At 39.3% G+C, this 20,407-nt stretch overlaps 2 protein-coding genes across 49 annotated transcripts in view; one reads left to right on the forward strand and one right to left on the reverse strand.

Moving 5' to 3' along the window:
- The window catches only part of LOC147368940 (uncharacterized), a 509,652-nt gene that overhangs the window by 212,016 nt on the left and 277,229 nt on the right, over positions 1–20,407 (forward strand). For 3 of the 47 annotated variants that reach the window (XR_015166960.1, XR_015166928.1, XR_015166930.1), the window contains one exon: positions 5,391–5,539. The exons of 41 other annotated variants lie outside the window; for them this stretch is intronic. The gene's annotated coding sequence lies outside the window, so the exon portion shown is untranslated. Of the gene's footprint in view, positions 1–4,339; positions 4,374–5,390; positions 5,540–10,872; positions 10,958–20,407 lie in introns of those variants that run through there. 3 more of the 47 variants (XR_015166936.1, XR_015166940.1, XR_015166943.1) reach the window with 2 other exon arrangements.
- The window catches only part of CCDC192 (coiled-coil domain containing 192), a 150,964-nt gene that overhangs the window by 62,145 nt on the left and 68,412 nt on the right, over positions 1–20,407 (reverse strand). The window lies entirely within an intron of this gene.

Here is a 20,407-nt window from a genome sequence, read left to right on the forward strand (position 1 = left end):
GGAGGCATATGGAGGCTTCTGGACTCTTCCAAGGGCATATGGGTCAAACTTGTGCTCAGTAATAAAAAGCAAGGGCCTCTTTCTGACAGAGGTAGGCCTGGCAGATGGTAGGGGAAAGAGGTGTGGTTGCAAACAGCCCTAGGCTTTGTCAATATCAGCTGTACCCGCAGATGTGAAAAGACAGACTTTCCTCATACAAAGTGTGGGAGAAATACCTGTGTGGTGGGATTACCATCTGCACCAGCGCTGTGGTAACAATTCAGAGCACAAGTACAAAAACCACCAAACGCCCTCATAGGCACCGGTAGGGGAGGGGCAGTTTTGCTTGGAATTTTGCAGAGCTGATACGCAAGATATTTCTCTGGGTTTGGGTACTTCGTGAAGAGCATTGAGGGATACTGGTTCCTTTTCTCCCTGGACATCTTGCCTTGAGGCCTGGCACCAAAGATGGTATCTAGGCCGCAACACAGACATAGTCTAACCCTGAAGCCAGGTATCACTCACTGTGCCTCAGGGCCCTGGGCACCTGGTAGAGCATCTAACCCTGTAGCAGCCCCTCGTGCTTGAGGGCCGTCTTGCTGTTTCAGAGCTCTTCGTTTGCAGAAATCTGTGCTCTCAAACTAGGCATGTGGGCTTTGCTTTTTCCAGAGCTCTGGTGGAGTGTCCTTCCCCAGACCTTGCCATAGGCCATTCCCTCGCTCCCTCTCATTTCTGCTTTGATATCATTTTACAGTGAGACCTTTCCCTATCGCTGTGTATAAAATAACCCCCTCTCCTAGGATCCGCCCAATCCCCTTACTCCACTTCTGTCGTAAGCCATTTTGCACCATATGACATTTTAAACACTTACTAGTTTTTTTTTTTTTTTTGCCTTTATCACTCCACTACAATGTAAGTTCCATGAAGGGATTTAGTCTGTTTTGTTGACTGCTATATCTTACCATAAGCAGCCTTTTGAATACGTGGGAAATAAATGAGTGAGGTCTTAAGCAGAACTTTTAACTCTGATTTCTCTCAGTTTCCTCAGACTCATAGGCAGTTTGGGCATCAAGGGAATGACAGATGGGAAAAGCTTTTTTTTCTTTTTCTTTGCAGGTGATGTAACCTGAATAGGGCCAGGGTATAAAAGTTAAACAGTGTACCCAAGGAACAAAGTGAAAGACTTTTCACTCTGAGAAGGAAACAAGCAGTTTGCAGTGTTTCTTAATCAGGTGACATTAGGTGGTAAGTGAGGGGTCCTACCATGCTTTCAGTATTGTCCTTGGAGTGGCACTGGCGATTTTTTTATCCTTAGTGGAAAAGCATCAGAACAAGTGATTCAAATGTGGTTTAGAAAATGCCAGAGTCCAAGAGGGATTGGCTTGTCTCTAGATTTCAATTTATTTAAATCTTCCCTTAACCATCCCTTGATTTACATTTTTGAAACCAAGATAGCCAGTAGAGCTGGGGAAATATGTATAGTTGTTTCAAAATTAAGTTTTATATAGTATGATTCATAATTGACTGAATTTTGTGCTAGCCCACCTGCTCTGTGGTTTCTGGGTACCATCTTGCATGTGAAATCTCTTATGGCAGTTATGCTGCCATGGAGGAAATAGCCATTAGGAAAGCTTCTTTAAACACCAGAGGGCTTAAGGACTGTATAAGAGATACCTAATCTTTCTAGTTGCCTTCTTGTCTATCACTCTGAATTACAGATGCCAGGTACGGTAGGTTCTGAAGTAGGCTTTATGACTTCCTACAGGATACATGGATAAAATTTTAGCTCCAACATTGGTAAAATGGAGATAAACCCATAAAGTCCATGAAAACCTGGTTGCCCAATCCCACATTAAAGATCCTTATGGAGTTTAGAAGAGGTGTGTGGAAGCCTTAGAAAGATGAGTTCTCTAACCTCCTGTAGAATTGGATCAAGAAAAGGGGCTAAGAAGATTTTTGGATTTCTTAAGAGGCTGGTCCTTAGAGGAGTCTCTCTACTAGCCTCAGGTTGCCCTACAGAAGTTCCAGCACCTTCTACTGTTAGCATTGTGGCCTCGTCAGTGGCATTCTGGAGCCAGCTCACATAGGCTTGAGAGAGCACGTTGTTAAATTTCAGCATAAAAGGGCCAAGGTAGGTGGGAGTACTTATTTAAAACACTGAAATAGGCAAACACTATAAATTGGGGTTCTCCCCCTCTCCCAAGAGCTGTTAGGTAAACATTCACCAGTACATCACTAGCCTTTAGTCATCACTTAATGTTCGTGTGAGCACTTTGCCTGCTTGGACTTTGTGTGTGTATAGACATATGTAATATACCTGTATTATAGGGAAGAGAGGATAAAAGGATGTTTGAAAAAATTTCAGCCATATGGTGACCAGAGGGCATGAGAAGTATGATATGAAAGATAATGAGACATTTTAATGTTAAATATATTTAGATTAAAATAATTCTTGTTGAAAAATTCACTAGTTTAAGAGTGTATCATTAAAAAATTATAAAGATGCCTATGATTTATTGATAAGAGGAGAAAGGTGATACATATAATTGGAAAGTGATACATATAAAAGATCATGTTTTTGTAAAAACAAAATCATCCCAACTCTAAGCAGTGTACATGTGTACATGTGTTTTTCTATGTTATGGGCTATAGCAATTAAGTGCTATTGACATAAGTAGTGAAAAGGTAGGGAAAAAAAGAGGGAAATTTTAAAATTCATATACTTTTGTTTTATTGACCTTTGGCCAAGTATTTATTGATTACATTTTGGAGTTACAGAGTAAGGACCAAGCAAAATGACTTTGAAAGAATGGCTTATTTAAAAATGTAACATAAATGAAATGTCATAAATGTACATGAAAATTTTTGAGGTAAATAATCTTCATTCAGTTCCACACACAACATTTGCAGCATTAGATACTCAAAATAGGAAAAAAATTAAAATAATGCAAATCAGTTAGTGTATGATTGTACATGAAATGTTGAGGTTAAATGAAAGATACTACAGAGGGTGTGTGTATGCTTGTGTGTGCTTTAAAATACTTTGTGAAAACAAAAAAGGATAAAGCCATCCCGGAAAATGGAGAGCAAGACTGTTTGGACAAATACAGGCACCGTGCAGACAATGGGCTATTCATTTGTGCTGAGAAACTGGAGCCTAAGTGTCTTTCCACCTGTTCCAAGTAAGACACACGGACTCTAACCTTGAACCAGTTCTTGAATCTCCCTACAAATCTCCTAAGGAGAAAGTAAACTTTGTGAGAGGATCTCAGAAGCTACGCTGCAGTGTACACAGCTTGGCAGTAGAGATATGTAAAAAGAAAAGCCATCAGAAGGCCTGGCTCCTGTGCTAACATGCACTGGGGTATTAAACCTTTGCTGAGACGGAAGCTCTTTCCAGATCATTATAGACGTGATCCCTCAGACTCAATAGAAGATAACATATACTATCGTAACACTGACTCCACCACATCAGATAAAGACCATCACCCTACAGCCTCAAATATTTCTCTGGACATAACACACAGATTGTTTACCAGAGAGCCACCTGTATTTGTCTGGTAATCAGACTTTAAAGATAATAAGAGTACAGGGCTAGGAGCCCAAAGCATGGTCTGTTGACATAAGGAGGTGGTAACTATCCAACGCCCAGAGATCTATTATGGATAAGAGAGAAACAGGCACCTCTTGCTCCATAAGAAAATTCCTTTTTAGTTTGTTTCCTAGCAGTCGTCTAGTGTGTGTCCTCCCTGTTGTTCAGTGACTACTTAATTGAGGGATGACAGAGGATCTTTATCTGGGACATGGGCTTTAGCACTCTGGGAAAAGTCACTTTGCAGTTGATGTGAGTAAACGTGTATAAACCCTTTACAAAACTAACAACTCAAGGATCCACTTAAGTAGCTAATAACTGTGCCGGAAAAGCCCAGCACAGCTGAATTCTACTGTGAGTCCCTGATGGCAGGGTTCTAGGAAACTGCTGCCTTTCCTCGAATGCAAGAAAGGAAGGTGCCATGACGGTGTTGTCCATGGGGAGTATAATTGGAAGAATTGTGAATTCTATGAGTACTTCTGCAGTATTATAGTTTAGGGGTTATGCATGTAACAAATGCTCGGGTATAAAGTTTCTCGAAGTGTGGGTCATAGGCCAGCTGCCTCCAAATTAAAAATATGTTTCCAGACTCCATTCCAGACCTACATTTAGATTATCTGACAAAAAATTGAGAAATATCCTTGCATCTTTCCTGTCTTCATTGAAATGTAGTTCCTATACTATAATATTAACCCTTTAAAAATGTTGAATTAGTGGTTTTTAGTATATTCACAAAATTGTACAACTCTCACCGCTATCTAATTACAGAAAATGTTCACCAACAGAAAAAGAAGCCTCTTCCCATTAGTACCCATTCTCCATCCGCCACCTACCACTCTTTCAGGCCAATAGCAACCAGTAATCTGCTTTTTTGGGCTCCAAAATAACTGCAGATGGTGATTGCAGCCATGAAATTAAAACACGCTTGCTCCTTGGAAGAAATGCTATGACTAACCTAGACAGCATATTAAAAAATAGAGACATTACTTTGCCAACAAAGGTCCATCTGGTCGAAGCTATGGTTTTTCCAGTAGTCATGTATGGATGTGAGAGTTGGACTATAAAGAAAACTGAGCTCTGAAGAATTGATGTTTTCTAACTGTAGTGTTGGAGAAGACTTTTGAGAGTCCCTGGGACTGCAAGGAGATCCAACCAGTAAATCCTAAAGGAAATCAGTACTGAATGTTCATTGGAAGGACTGATGCTGAAGCTCCAATACTTTGGCCACCTGATGCTAAGAACTGACTCACTGGAAAAGACCCTGATGCTGGGAAAGATTGAAGGCAGGAGGAGAAGGGGACAACAGAGGATGAGATGGTTGTATGGCATCACCAACTCGATGGACATGAGTTTAAGCAAGCTCTGGGAGTTGGTGATGGACAGGGAGGCCTGGCTTGCTGCAGTCCATGTGGTCGCAAAGTCAGACACGACTGAGTGACTGAACTGAATCTACTGTCTCTATGATTTTGCCTACTCTGAACATTTCATATCAGTGAAATCACACAATATGTGATCATTCATAAATAAAATGATACCTACTAAATTAGTATAAATAACTAACAATATCCAGGAGATGGTGAGGACTGGGAAGCCTGGAGTACTGCAGTCCATGGGGTCACAAAGAGTCAGACATGACTGAACAAAGGAACAACAACAATATCACATTATTGCCTTCATTTGACAAATCAAATCCAGACTTAGTAAAGAACAAAGTGTAAAGAAACAAATAGCTAGGAGTAAGTCAATCATTATGAACTCTAGTACTCTCCTAGGCTGTTACAGTTAAATTTGCCTTGATTTATTTTTGTCTGAAAACCAGGAGGTTACCTCATGAGGCTCGCCCTGTGAACCAAATTCTGAGTTTGATGGGTGTGGTGGAAATACGCCATTCTCTTTGCCTTCCAAGCATTTTGAGCACTTATCCTAAACTTGGAGATTTCCCTACCTACAAGTCTTTACTTTCTCAAGGTAGGCACCTAAAATTCCCTTCTACCTCCCTTGCATCCTCAAGTGCATGCTTGAGCCCTGCTCTCCACCAGTCAAAATCATCTATGCCAGAACTCAGATCAAAACATTTTTGGGGTACACTCCACTCAGAGCAGAAACACCTTGCACACAGGCAGATGTTCTAGACGAATCTTCAGGACTAGAATCAGAAGTACTAGTTGGGGCAAATAGTGGTGGTGGCAGATGGTTCTTCTGGGACAGTCCTGAGTAATTTGAGCATCATTTACAGCTTAAGTTTCCAAGTGTGGCCCTCTGACCCTCCTAGAGAGTTTGGAAGTCACTCATAAATCTTCATTTAAGTCCTATTCTGCTTAAATTTGTTGGGATGTATTTCTGTTAAACAAGAATACAATTGCTAACACAGGACTCTACCTTAGAGGTCCCACTAATGCTGAACTGTCAGTAGAAGCTTGCCCCAAATTCACTTGTGAGCTTTAGAGCCCTGGCAAATCTCTTTTTCAGAAAAGCCCTCCTTTTTAGGTTCGACTGGGCAAATCCTCTCTACCATTTATAGTGTAAGAAGTTTCACTGATGCAATATGAATCCTTTGTGATATTTGACACTAATTATAAAGCATTTATTTACTATGCTGATTTCTAAGGTACTCTCTGTAGAACACTACCTTGGAATCATTATCTCTTTGCCAAGTCCATCAGTCTAATGGTTTAGGTGGTCTTATTAATCAACCTCCCTGCCCTACTACTTTCTTTGACACATATTCATGTACAACAACAGCTTTAAAGTTCAATGTCTAATAGCCTTATCTAATCATCAAGGATGAATGGAAAGTTCTAAGGAAAAATACGAATTTGTGATTTTTGAACTTTGTTTGTACATGTTGTACACTTAATGCCTAATCAAGAACATAGTCAACCATTGCTCTCAACAAATTCCTTCTTATACTTTTTGATATAAAGAGACTCCTTAGATGCTAGTGGGCCATCTGAGAGACCTAGGAGAGGATGGTTTCTGTGATGTTGAAGATAAATTCTAGGCAATAAGCTGTGAATATTCTTAAATGTATCATTTATGTTCAATTGGATTCTTTCCCTAACACCCTTCATCCTCAATAGGTTACTGCACATAAGGAAGAGACCAAGTTTTGAGTTTCTTAAATCACTCTGAAATGAAAGCTAGAAGCGGTGCTTCAGTGGATGTTTTGACATTTTATCTACTCTATGTTTGGTTTGCTCTAGCATGTGGGCATCCACAGAAAATGTCACAAATCTCAGTTGATACTTTCTAAAATATATTGAAGTTGATGTCTACAATAGTTCCCAAGGCAAGCAGTGTATGCATACCCCGTATAGGCCTATGAATATATCTGTGAACCTATAATTTCAGATTGAGAAACACCAGCCTGGAGTCTTACGACTGTGCGTTTTTAAGGCAACACATAGTCATTGCAAAAAGAGGGACCTTGTTAACATAAAGTTTGTCCATGAGGACTGTATAGAATTATATTTTAGGATAGAAAATTTTCCCAAAACATATGATCTTGAAAATAAAAATAAAAACCCATCCATGAAAACTAATCACAGAGTATCCTAAGAAAATTAATTTGGTATATTTAAAGATTACTGAATACAATCATTTATTCTCAACAATGTTTAAGACAATGCAGATACACAAGACCTGAATGGGGGAGCAGTGAGAGCCTCGAGGCATATAATTTTATTGGTGTGAATTCCCAGAGGAATCACACTTGAAACTGACTAGCAAAAGATCCATTTGCTAGGAAGTCATCTTGAAATTTAAATTCATATCCTGAGATCGATGGCTGAAAGACAAAGTAAACACCGCAGGCAACACACTTTTGGAGAAGTCATGGAACTATCCTTAACTGAGTCTTTCTCTGACTAAACTTGAACTATTCCAATATACTAAAAATTTGCACATTTATGAGCATTTAACATGCTCATGGTTAGGCTGAATTCCACCTCAATCCTAGGTTTCTATCCAATGTAACTTTCCATTACAGCAATGACTAGCTAAACATTGCAGCCTTTTAAGGGTTACTGTGATACAGCTCCTTAATTACTTTTGCTCCCTCATGAGCTCTGTCTCTGGGGATGGGTATGTTTCAGGCGTGGAAGAGTGTTCAGGGGGGGAACATTCCCATGAGCTCAAGCTGGACATAACTTGTTTTTAAGGCTTACTTTAAATATCTGGCAGTATTCTCATTAGCAATTCCATAAAGCAGCATAATGCCTCTTATTCTCATTTCCGCCTAGTCCCTCTTCTGAACTTGCATTCTGACTGCTTGCATTGTTTTTGCTCCCACCCCCACCCTTGTGCACCAGGCATTCTCCCCTCCTCCAGCAGCAGCCTCCCTGTTTGATCACCAGGCTTCCTCCTCCCGCTCCTCCTCTTAACACTTCCTCCTAGCCAGTTCTTCTGTGAAGACAGACAATAACAATTGACAATCAAATCTCCCCACACCCAATAAGCCCAGAGGATGAGAGCCTGGCTTGTTAGGATCAGCACAGATAGTTGAAGAATGAACAATTAATAAGGATGTCTTTTGGTTTTGTATTCCTTAACCTCTTCCTGGAATCTTGTGAATGATTTCTATCCTTTCTGTGAGAAGCTCAAGTTCTCCTTAGTCCTGGCCACACAATATTGCCACACATTTTTAATGAAAAAAGTTAAAAAGGTGTGGAGTTATTATTTTAGGCTTTCTTCATTTTTAAGGTGACTCATATCTAAAGCATCTGTCGACTCTCTGACTGGTTACCCTCCTTTGAGAAATCACACCCGTCTAAACAAGTCTGTTTAAACCATTTACGTTGTATGGTTGCTGATTATTATTATAGGTTCTGAGGCTACGACAGTGCCTTTTCATTTATTAAGGCTCAAGAGAACTCCCCCTAACCCTTCTGTCTCCCTAAAGTCTTCCAGTAAAGTTTATGTCAGTTCTCAATAAATAGGACTTAAGAGGAAGAGATTGGGTAAAAAATAAGATGATTTATGTTTGAAACACTACCAATGATAAATATCTGCACTTAAGCAGTTACTGAAATTAACATTTAAAATTAGAAACAACTTCCCTTTTCCACGGAGATGGCAATGGCACCCCACTCCAGTGCTCTTGCCTGGAAAATCCCATGGATGGAGGAGCCAGGTGGACTGCAGTCCATGGGATCGCTAAGAGTTGGACACGACCGATCGACTTCACTTTCACTTTTCACTTTCATGCATTGGAGAAGGAAGTGGCAACCCACTCCAGTGTTCTTGCCTGGAGAATCCCAGGGACAGGGCAGCCTGGTGGGCTGCCGTCTGTGGGGTTGCACAGAGTCGGACACGACTTAAGTGACTTAGCAGTCCCTTTCCCATTTTGCAAAAGAGGAGATTGACATCTTCAATGATTTCTAGGAAAAGATATGAAAATATATTTGCTTAAAAAGTAAATTCTTGACCATTCTGAGTTTCCCTGGTGGGTTCAACTGAGGGCCGTCTATGGGGTTGCACAGAGTTGGACACGACTGAAGCAACTTAGCAGCAGCAGCAGCAGCAGCAGCATCTATTCTAGAGGGATTCCTGATGGTGTTTGAGAATGCAGAGGCTGAAGCAGAAGTCCAGAAGAACAAAATAGGGACGTGGAAAGGTGTATGCAGCTGATCCTGCAGTGGCTCTCTAACCACAGGCACACTGATGGTTCCAGAAATGTGCATCCAAAAAAGAATTTCAAAGAAACTTTGGCTAAGTCAGCTGCATTTCATTTAGCACTACGCAGGGGGCATATGAGTCATCAGACCTCCCAGTTGGGATGTTTGTTTACAGGGTCAAGCAAGAATCAGAATCAGGTAGGATAACTTTCTCCAAGGGGGTCAAAGAGATAAAGATTAGGAAGGCAAACTTTGAGGGACAGGAATGTGGTCAGAACTGCCTCTTAGCATCAAAGATGATCTTTACCAGTTATAAAACTCCTCAGCAGTAGTTTTCCATTTCCCACAGCATTGACAGCTGCCTAATGCAATCACGTATTCTTACTCAGGTGACTCGGAGCAAAAATACCCATGTTATTCCTCTGTGTCTCCTTTGGCAGATGTAGACAGTGTTCTTCATGCTCTCCTCGTGTGCAAAAAGAATAAGTACTTATAACAATAAGCACTTTTTTAGGTTCAACAGGGACATATATTTATTGTGAAGACAGGGAGTAATTAAGAGTCAAACTCAATAAAAGGCAATCAAATACTGAAAACTAGATGCTTTCACACTGTTAGAGAAATGTCCAAGCATTTATTGCAAATGATGATCAAGATAAGGTAGCAACAGTGAAATTAATGTCAAGATTAATGAGGGCTGGCTTTGTCCCAAGCGCTGTCTTCTTTACCTGTATCATCCCTACGGGTCCTCACAATAGCCCTACTGAGGTAGGATCTAGGATTATCCTATTTCACAGATGACCATGATGCAGAATTCTCAGAACATTCTCTTACCAAGGATGCTATTAAAGTTAGCAGTGAACAGAGTTGTAGGGATGTTTGCTGGGTTTGTTGTTGTTTTGTTGTATTAGATAGCTAGCACTTAGGTAAGTGTACTGTGTGCGTGTACTGATCTAAGAACTTGATAAGTGTTCTCATTTAATGCTCATGACAACCATGTGAACTAGATACACATTATCATCATTTTGAAGTTGTGGAACTTGAGCCTCAGAAAATCAAACAATCTGCTCAAGGTCACCCAGCTCATGAGCCAGGAGAGCAGGCCTCTCACCCCACTGTCTGTCTAGAATGTTCAGAGGGAAAAATGTCTGATACAAGCAGTTGATGTTCAAGCATTTCTTAAACATTTATTCAACTTGCCCAGTTTTCTGGGGCAGGGGTGGATGTGTGGGTGTGTGGGTATTGTGAAGAAGAGATTGAGGCAGGTATAGAGGTCTTTTCCCCCATCTCTTCTTCTTCTCAGACCTTGACAATGACTCTTATACCTTATGATCACTGGTGTGAGAGCTCACATTTCCTCTTATGAATGTTACTGCCTAGTAAACTGGTAGTGATGATAGACTGATCATTGGGGATTAGAAGCTATCTAACATATGACTGGTCAAAATCAATTTCAATGCTAATTCAGCTAAAGTTAACAGCTTAGGTTTTATTTTACTTAACAATTTCATACTTCACATTAACTGCAAAATATATCCTATTTTTCCTCAACTATCAAAGCACACATTTCTACCTAACTTGTTAGATAATCCCTTAAATTTCAAACAAATCCAAACTGGAAACTTCACCATCATGAAGGGCAGTTGCCTCTACTTCAACACTGACACCACCCACTTGCTCTCTCAGGCAAGGAGAGGAAATTAACATTTGCTGATGGAGTGTTGAGCATCTGGAAAGCCTGTCCGTGGTTGAGAGTCCTGGCCTCACTAATGTAAGAACCTAAAAATAAGTAGGGGGTGGGGGTGGTGTGCATTGTCTTGAGAAGGAAAAGAATGTAAACAAACTCAAGGGGAGGAAGCTGGCTCATTCAAAATAAAGAGGATGGGGGTACTGGGGGTTCTTCATATGACAGGGACCATACTCCATTTCTACCCAAGTTCTTTGGTTAGTAAGAACTCAAATAGGTATGTATGTTAAAAGAGGCTGAATTCTGACTGCTCTATATAGACCAGAAGCCCCCACAAATTTTATGGTAAGGCTTAGCACTGAACAAAAAGGGCCATGGTCCTTGAAGGGCCAATAGTCATGGGTGTGGAGCAGAGGGAACAGCAGCCACACTTAACTAGAAAATTGTGCCCCTCAATCTTGGGATGGTAAAACCTCTGGGGTTCCTATGCAGACTCTGAGCAGGAGAGACCAGTCTTCCTGCCGAATGTCTGAGACCAAATTTCCTGCTAATAATGATAAAAGGAGGCCTTGGCAGATATATATATACATTTTTTTTTTTAAAGCAATTTGATATTTTTTTTTTGTCCATTGAATGTCATGGAACTAGATGTAGAGGGATAATTATGTTCTCTTTCATACCTTTTGATTCTCTGGAATTTATTGCATAAATTTTAATCTCAAGTTTTACTTGGTTTAATAATAATAATTATCATGATAATTTTTATAAATCAATTTCTAATGTCACTCACTCTGGGATCATGTTCTGGATACCTATAGATATAAGATGAGATGAATGACTTAAATTACTAGTGCAGCAGAATCTAATATCCATTCATCAAAATCCACTCTCTCCTCTTCTTCTTGCATGCACAATTAAACTACCTTTCCCAGAATTCCTTGCAGTTAGTGTGGCCTCATGACTGAGTTCTAGGCAATGGAATACAAGTAGAGGTTAGGTTCTTCACTTCCAGATATGGCCTGTTATACCTTCCAAGCAAACACATCCACAGTCTTTTCTCTGTCAATGGAAATAGAGAGGATCCCAAAGTAACTGGAAACCTACATGTCAAAGATGACAGAGGTGCCTTCAGTCTTGAATGACACTGAGTTATGATGAATGAACAGAACCTGCCCACCAACAAGAACTTTCAAAATAGACTATCACTAGAATGAGCTGGAGAAGGCAATGGCAACCCACTCCAGTACTCTTGCCTGGAAAATCCCATGGGTAGAGGAGCCTGGTAGGCTGCAGTCCATGGGATCGCAGAGAGTCGGATACGACTGAGTGACTTCACTTTCACTTTTCACTTTCATGCATTGGAGAAGGAAATGGCAACCCACTCCAGTGTTCTTGCCTGGAGAATCCCAGGGACGGGGGAGCCTGGTGGGCTGCCATCTATGGGGTCACACAAAGTCAGACATGACTGAAGTGACTTAGCAGCAGCAGAATGAGCAGGGAATAAACTTCTGTTGTGTTAAGTCACCAAAATTCTGGGCTCTCTGTTACAATACTAGTTGTATCCTAATTAATAAAATCAAAGTAACTGAAACAGCAACCATAAAAACAAGCTAACTCCCCTCATGTGTAATCACACAGTCATGTCCTCTGTAATAAACACTTCAAAATTATAGGATAGAGGTAATGAAATAGATGTCTAAATTTAAAATTCACTATCAAGTTCTTATTTAGGATGCCTATAAATGTGCTTTGTTTGCCATACAGAGCATTCTATTTTATTTGAAATAATTGCCTAAATTTATGAAAAAAATTTCACTAAAAATTTGGATTTTCATCTTCTGAAAAATTGGATAATTTGGCCAACTTGGGTTTTATTCTCACTTTTATGTAAATCATGCACTTTCCAGATTCATATGACTTGTCCTGGCCATCTTCCCTCTCTCGCATTACTTACTTGGCCTTTGAATGCAGTTGAATTTGCTTTTTGTGTTATTATAAATAGCTGGGGATTAAAAAAATATGCACTCCAACCAGCTATAGTTACAATGAGTAAAGATTAACTATTTGCATGTTATGCCCTTGGCTTCATTTAATGGAAATTATAGAAACAGTCATATAAAATCTATTAATATACTTGCTGATCTGATATTTTTGATGGGTTTTTCCCTTTCACTATATCTCTCAATATCCTCTATATGAAATCCAACAAAAACTCATTTCAGAATTAACTCATTAGAAAATAAGTAATAACCTCTCCTCCCCCTAATACCATAAGAACTAGTTGATTATTTTCCCTGTTTTGCCTTTGACCATTCAGAAGACCAAAGCTATATTTCTGTTGCAACTGTACTGTAAGGAAATTCATGACTTAAACTGAAATACTCTATTTTTTCTTCTTTTATTGCTATTTTATTTCAATATATATTTTCTCAATTATGGTTATTTATATGCTTTAAAAAATTCAACTATTTCATCCTTGTATTTTTATAGACCATCTCAAATTCTTTGTGAAATTAGAGTATAAATAAATAAGTATGGTTAAATTAAACATTATAGTTAATGTTTAATAACAGTATAAATTATATCAAGAGAAGAGATAAAGCTGAATATTCATAAATGCCAGGCTATATTTATTTAAGATATAAATTTTTATTTGATTATTATTTTTCCCTTTTGAAAATAGGATAAAGTTATAAAGAATTTCGTGGTATTTCTAGATCATTTGCTGCTAACTAGAGGGACATGATTTGTTGTTGTTTCATTTTTAAAAATTAACATTAAAAAGCAGCCATCATCTACAGACAGATATGTTCTCTCATTTACTTGTCCAATCACTCCACAAAGCATCTATGGAACAGCTGTTTGTGTCAAGAACTATGTGTGAATAAAGTCAAGTTCTAGAACTTGAGGACTCAACTAATGGAGTAGAATAAAGGCTAAAAGAGATATCCATAGAATGCAGACTAGAGGGAAGGTGAGTTTCTGTCTGAGGAGTCAGCAGAGATTCTTTCCGGGGACTTGTGTAAAGCTTGTTGAAAGGCCAGTAGAGGTTGAAGTAGGGGCAAGAGCCTAATTCGTGAAGAGATGGAGGCCTGTAGGTAAAGTCAGTGAATTCCAAACCCTCAAATCAGCACTATCTTTGAGTATCAAGATACTCAAAGGGAAGGGATGGAGGAATAGGTCAGGAGATGAAGCTGGCAAAGGGAAAATTGTAGGGACCTGGCTGAGGTCCTTGCTTGCCATGATAGCTACTGACTCTGTTGCCGTCAATGAGCAGCCTGTGAGAGTTTTAAGTAAGACTCATGTAACTGATTCTGTAGTCCATGGAACCAGTTCTGAAAAAACTGCCCAGGATGCTTTTATGGAATCAATCTTATTAATTCTCTTAAGGCTTCTTTTTAAAACTTTTATTGGAGTATAGTTGATTTACAATATTGTGTTAATTTCTACTGTACAGCTACATGAATCCATTATACATATACATATAACCACTTTTTTTTAAAGATTCTTTGCCCATATTGGTCATTACAGTGTCGGGAGTAGAGTTCGCTGTGCTGTACTATAGGTTCTTATTAGTTATCTATTTTATACACAGCAGTGTGTATATGTCAATCTCTGTCTCCAAATTTAACCCTCCCTGCTTTCCCCCTTGGTAACCAAGAGTTTGTTTTCTACATCTGTGAATATAGTTGTTTTGTAAATAAGTTCATTTATATTGTATTTTTTTCAGATTCTACATATAAGCTATATCATATGATATTTGTCTGTCTCACTGACTTCACTCTAGCTCCATCCTTGTTGTTGCAAATGGCATTATTTTGTTCTTTTATGGCTGAGTAATATTCTATTGTAATATTCTAGTATTGTATTATAATATTCTAATATTATAGTAATATTCTATATGTACTACATCTTCTTTTTTTATTCTTTCACATTTTAGAAAGTTTATCTTTGTGTGTGTGTTGGTTTCTGTCAAACTTCAACGTGAATCAGCCATAGGTATACATATGTCCCTTCTCTCTTGAACCTCCCTCCTTCTTCCCTCCATCCCACCCCTCTAGGTTGTTACAGAGCCTTGGTTTGAGGTCCCTGAGTCATACAGCAAATTCCCATTGGCTATCTATTTTACATATGGGACATAAGTTTCCATGTCACTCTTTCCATGCATCCCATCCTCTCCTTCCCCCTACTCACATGTCCATAAGTCTGTTCTCTATGTCTATATTTCCATTGCTGCCCTGCAAATAATTTCATCAGTACCATCTTTCTAGATTCCGTATATATGCATTAGTATATATTTGTTTTTTCCTTTCTGACTTACTTCACTCTGTATAATAGGCTCTAGGTTCATCCACCTCGTTAGAAATGATTCAAATGTGTTCCTTTTAATGGCTGAGAAATATTCCATTGTATATATGTACCACGTCTTCTTTATCCATTCTGCTTTTGATGGGCATTTAGGTTACTACTATGTCGCAGGTGTTGTAAATAGTGCTGCAATGAACATTGAGATTGCATGTTGAGATTTATGCCCAGGAATGGGATTGCTGGGTCATATGGTGTTCTATATTAACTTTTTTAAGGAACCTCCATACTGTTCTCCAGAGTGGCTGCACCAATCTACATTCTTACCAACAGTGTAGGAGGGTTCCCTTTTCTCCAAATCCTCTTCAGCATTCATTGTTTGTTGATTTTTTTATGATGACCATTCTGACCAGTGTGAGGTGATAAGTCATTGTGGTTTTGATTTGCATTTCTCTCATAATTAGTGATGTTGAGCATCTTTTCATGTGCTTTTTGGCCATTTGTATGTCGTCTATGGAGAAATGTCAAGTCTATTTAGATCTTCTGCCCACTTTTGGATTTGATTTTGGTTTTTTTTTTTTTGGATGTAGAACTGCATGAGCTTTTGGAGATTTTGGAGAATAATCTCTTGTCAGTCACTTTCTTTGCAAATATTTTCTCCCCTTCCATGTGTTGTCTTTTGGTTTCTTTATGGTTTTCTTTGCTGTGTAAAAGCTTTTAAGTTTAATTAGGTCCCATTTGTTTGTTTTTGTTTCTGTTTTCATTACTATAAGAAGTGGATTGAAAAAAGATATTCCTGTGATTTATGTCAGAGAGTATTCTGCCTATATTTTCCTTTAAGCATTTTATAGTATTCAGCCTTACATTGAAGACTTTAATTCATATTGAGTTTATTTTTGTGTATGGTGTTGGAAAATGCTCTAATTTCATTTGTTTACATGTAGCTGTCCAATTTTCCTAGCACCACTTACTGAAGAGACTGTCTTTTCTCCATTGTATATTCTCGCCTCCTTCGTCATATATCAGTTGACCATAGGTCAGTTCCGTTCAGTTCAGTTCAGTCTCTCAGTCGTGTCCAACTCTTTGTAACCCCATGAACCACAGCATGCCGGACCTCCCTGTCCATCACCAACTCCTAGAGTCCACCCAAACCCATGTCCACTGAGTCAGTGATGCCATCCAACCATCTCATCCTCTGTTGTCCCCTTCCCCTCCTACCCTCAATCTTTCCCAGCATCAGGGTCTTTTCAAATGAGTCAGCTCTCCACATCAGGTGGCCAAAGTATTGGAGCTTCAGCTTCAACATCAGTCCCTCCAATGAACACCCAGGACCATAGGTGCATAGGTTTATCTCTGGCCTTTATGTCCTATTACATTGATCTGTATTTGTTATTGTGCCAGTACCAAACTGTTTTGATTACTGTAGCTTTGTAGGATAGCTGGAAGCCTGATTCCTCTAGCTGTATTTTTAATACTGCTTTGGCTATTTGGGGGCTTTTGTGTTTCCATACAAATTGTTAGTTCTAATTCTATGAAAAATGCCATTGGTAATTTGATAGGCATTGCATTCCACCTATAAATTGCTTTGGGTAGTATAGTAATTTTGACAATATTGATTCTTCCAATCTATGGTATATCTCTAGTCAGTGGTACCGATTCTGGGAGAACTGCCCAGGGCACTTTTATAGAATCAGTTTTATTATTGATACTTTTCTGATGATTTGTTGTTTAATTTGGTATTGATGCATTTCAGAAAGAATTTAGGGTAGATTGAAAAGGTAAATAAATTGAACTAGAAGTCACTAAAATAAGAACTTGAAAGATACATTAAGAAGGAGTTAAGGGTAGGGAAGCAGGTGGGAAGGTTGGTTCATACAGCTCATGCCCTGACATCCTACATTATCACTTTCTAGAGACAAGGTATAGAGGACTTGGCTCCAGCCTTTCTGATAGTCAAAATAACTATTAATAGAAGCACAGAATCCATGGAGTAAAAGCAAGTCCAATGCTCAGTGGAAGTGCCAATATTCCTGATACAGAAATTACAGAAAGACATATTCTCTAGTACAATAATAAATGTCTTTAACAATAATCTGACAGTGAGTATATTGAAAAACTCCATAGGGCAACTTTTTTTTAAATAAAATCTTCCCAAACTAAGTCATTAGCATCATGCTATACTACCTCCCTCGTATTCAATAAAAGCAATTCTAGGACAACTTGATGGAGAAGGCAATGGCACCCCACTCCAGTACTCTTGCCTGGAAAATCCCATGGACAGAGGAGCCTGGTAGGCTGCAGTCCATGGGGTCGCTAAGAGTTGGACACGACTGAACGACTTCACTTTCACTTTTCACTTTCATACATTGGAGAAGGAAATGGCAACCCACTCCAGTGTTCTTGCCTGGAGAATCCCAGCAATGGGGGAGCCTCGTGGGCTGCCATCTATGGGGTCGCACAGAGTCGGACACAACTGAAGCGACTTAGCAGCAGCAGCAGCAGCAAGACAACTTGATGCAGTCTAGAAATGTGACTTTTTGCTAATCTCACTTAATTCAGGAAGGATTTTAGGGTATCTATCTGAAAGGGAAAAGTGGACTTTATTTCAGGCACTCTTCTGTGATATGCTTCCTTTCATCCCAGCTTTTCAAAGCTAAATATTGAGCTCAAATATCACTCTTGGAGTGCAGTTAAGCACAGAACTGTCTGGTAGAAATGGTCAGCTGGGTTGGGGCTAGAACTAACATCTGGTTTTAGAAATTGTGGCGCCTGAAATAACTGTTTAAATTAAAAGGCTGCTCACCTTCCTTCACTCAGTCACTCGCTGATTAACTGATTCATTCATTTTTTTTTTTTAACAAATATTTATTGAGAACCTACTACTGGGCAAACACCATGAATCAGAAACTTACAGTCTAATCAGAGATAAAGACAGACACACAATTAAATCAAAAGGAGATAGTTCTACAAAAGGCTTCAGAAGACATTCTCCAGGGGGGAGAAATGAGCTAAGGAAGTACTAACGGACTCAGGATTCTCCTCAGAAATTAATTTTGAGTCTTTGATTAATCAGCTTCCTAGCACTCTCTATAAACAAACTGGCAGCGAAAATGAAGTACTCATTCCAACAGATTATTTGTGACAACCCCATAAAATTGTGGAACTGTTACTGCAACGGTCCATTTTGGAATAACTGTTAATAACTTTTTTGAACCTTGGTATGTGTCAGGCACTCTGCCAACTACTTCATAGGCATTACCTCACTTCGCCAGTTTATGTATCTTCCATGGCACCCTAGGAGGCTAAAGAATGCTACTAGCTTCATTACACAAATGGGAAGAGAAGAACTTTAGAAACCCTTGTCAGTCATGCAGCTGGGTAGCAGGGCTAAGTCCCTAACCCAGCAACTAGCTCTCCGTTACTGCTCTTATACCGGCAGGAATTAGGTTTTCCCAGGCAAGAATATTGGAGTGGATTGCCATTTCCTTCCCCAGGGAGCTTCCCAGTCCAGTGATTGAACCTGGGTCTCCTGCACTGCGGGGAGACTATACCAACTGAGCCACCAGGGAAGCCCCAATACCAGGCCCAGTGGCCTTTACAAAACCCTCATGATTCATATCTATAGCTTATCTCTCCATTCTTCATAATGGAAAGGTATGACTCTCACTCATCTTAAAGTGATTTCAATTATTAAGAGAACAAATAACATGATTTCTAGTAGCTGCTGATAACAATAGTATAGAGTGAGTTCTGTGTGAGCATTAATGGCTGGTGGTTTATAAAGATTAATGCAGCTCAGGAGCAAAGAGGAAAGTGCTGGAAACAATCTTGTGTTGTTCCCACCTGATTTTTTGACAAGCAATTAGAGAGTATACCAAAAATGTATGAATATATTGAAATGTTTAGGCCTCTAAACTCTGTATAATTCTTTTGAGAGGATGTTGGTGTAAGTCCAAGATTATCAAGTAAATGAAATATACGTTTGAAGAAATGCATAGTCAGCTAATAGGTATTCACAGAATAAGTGGATTAGATTATGTGTCCAAGTATGTGACTAACAAAAATCAGACACATGCCGTGATTCTAAAGTCGCTGGAGGGACAAGGATTGTCCTTGGGGGTTTGTTCATCTTGAACTTACTCATCACCTATGGAGAGTGAGCAAACAGGCCCCATATCCAGTTAGAGAAGGGAAAATGAGCCTCCTGGCTATCAACAGAATCCAGGCTTGCTTGTTCTGAGTGACCAAACTCAGGCCTCAGGTCCCTGCATTCTCAGTCTGCCTTCACTAGTAGAGGATCCTACAGCTAATATGAGTGGCTCTCACAGCAACATTTTGTGCCTTGGCTTTCTGAGGCCAAAAAAAAAAAAAAAGAGAGAGAGAGGGAGAAAGAGAAAAAGAGAGAAAAAGGTAATTTTAATTAAGGTCCTGGTGGCATTCCAAAGTTTTATACTGATATTGCCTCATCCATGTGCTATTAGTTATTTAACCTCTTCTTGCTGGGCGAGAGCTATGTAATGGCTCATAATTCAGAGGGTACTGCCTTCAGAGATTATGAGCAACCTGCTGATGTGAAGTGAGAGCTCAGACTCTCTTCTTCCGTGCTCACTGAGATGTTTGACAGCAACACTCACCAGTGGGATTGGAAAGCCTCTGTCATACTTCAGTGAAATGTCACCTCTCCAGTGCAAGCACATAGGAGATGCGCCATGGGATAACCACATGAAGGGTTCAAATGAAGGTTCAAAATAGTCATTAAGCCCAGATAACCTAACCAACGAAGGTAGGATGTAGAGAGGGTTAACTATAATCAACTAATGCAATAAACATATTTCTGAGATTTATCCCACACGCGGCCATTTAGTAACAATGGCTTCTGTTCATAGACAATCACTGAGGAATTTTCCATTTGGATTAACGTGTCTGGCTCAAAAAGAAAGACCCACAGGGGAGGAATTTCCCCATTCCTCATTGGCTCTAGGTAGGACTCTATCAGATCCCATTAGCAAAGTCTCTCAGCTGATTCACTCTGATATGAGGTCTATAGATGGTAATAAAGTTAAAAGATGATAAATACGTTAATTTTTAGATATTAATTAATAATTAATTTATTGATTGATACAACCAGCACCTGTGTTGGCACATATATTTAGCAAAAATTTTCAAATGAAAGTGAAATCATGCTTATGAAACAGGAGCCCCGGAGTCAGAATATCTACACTCAGGTCT

Source organism: Bos grunniens, chromosome 7 (assembly GCF_055505025.1).
Source record: "Bos grunniens cultivar Pamir isolate PY7600 chromosome 7, Bosgru_T2T1.0, whole genome shotgun sequence".
Taxonomy (NCBI): domain Eukaryota; kingdom Metazoa; phylum Chordata; class Mammalia; order Artiodactyla; family Bovidae; genus Bos; species Bos grunniens.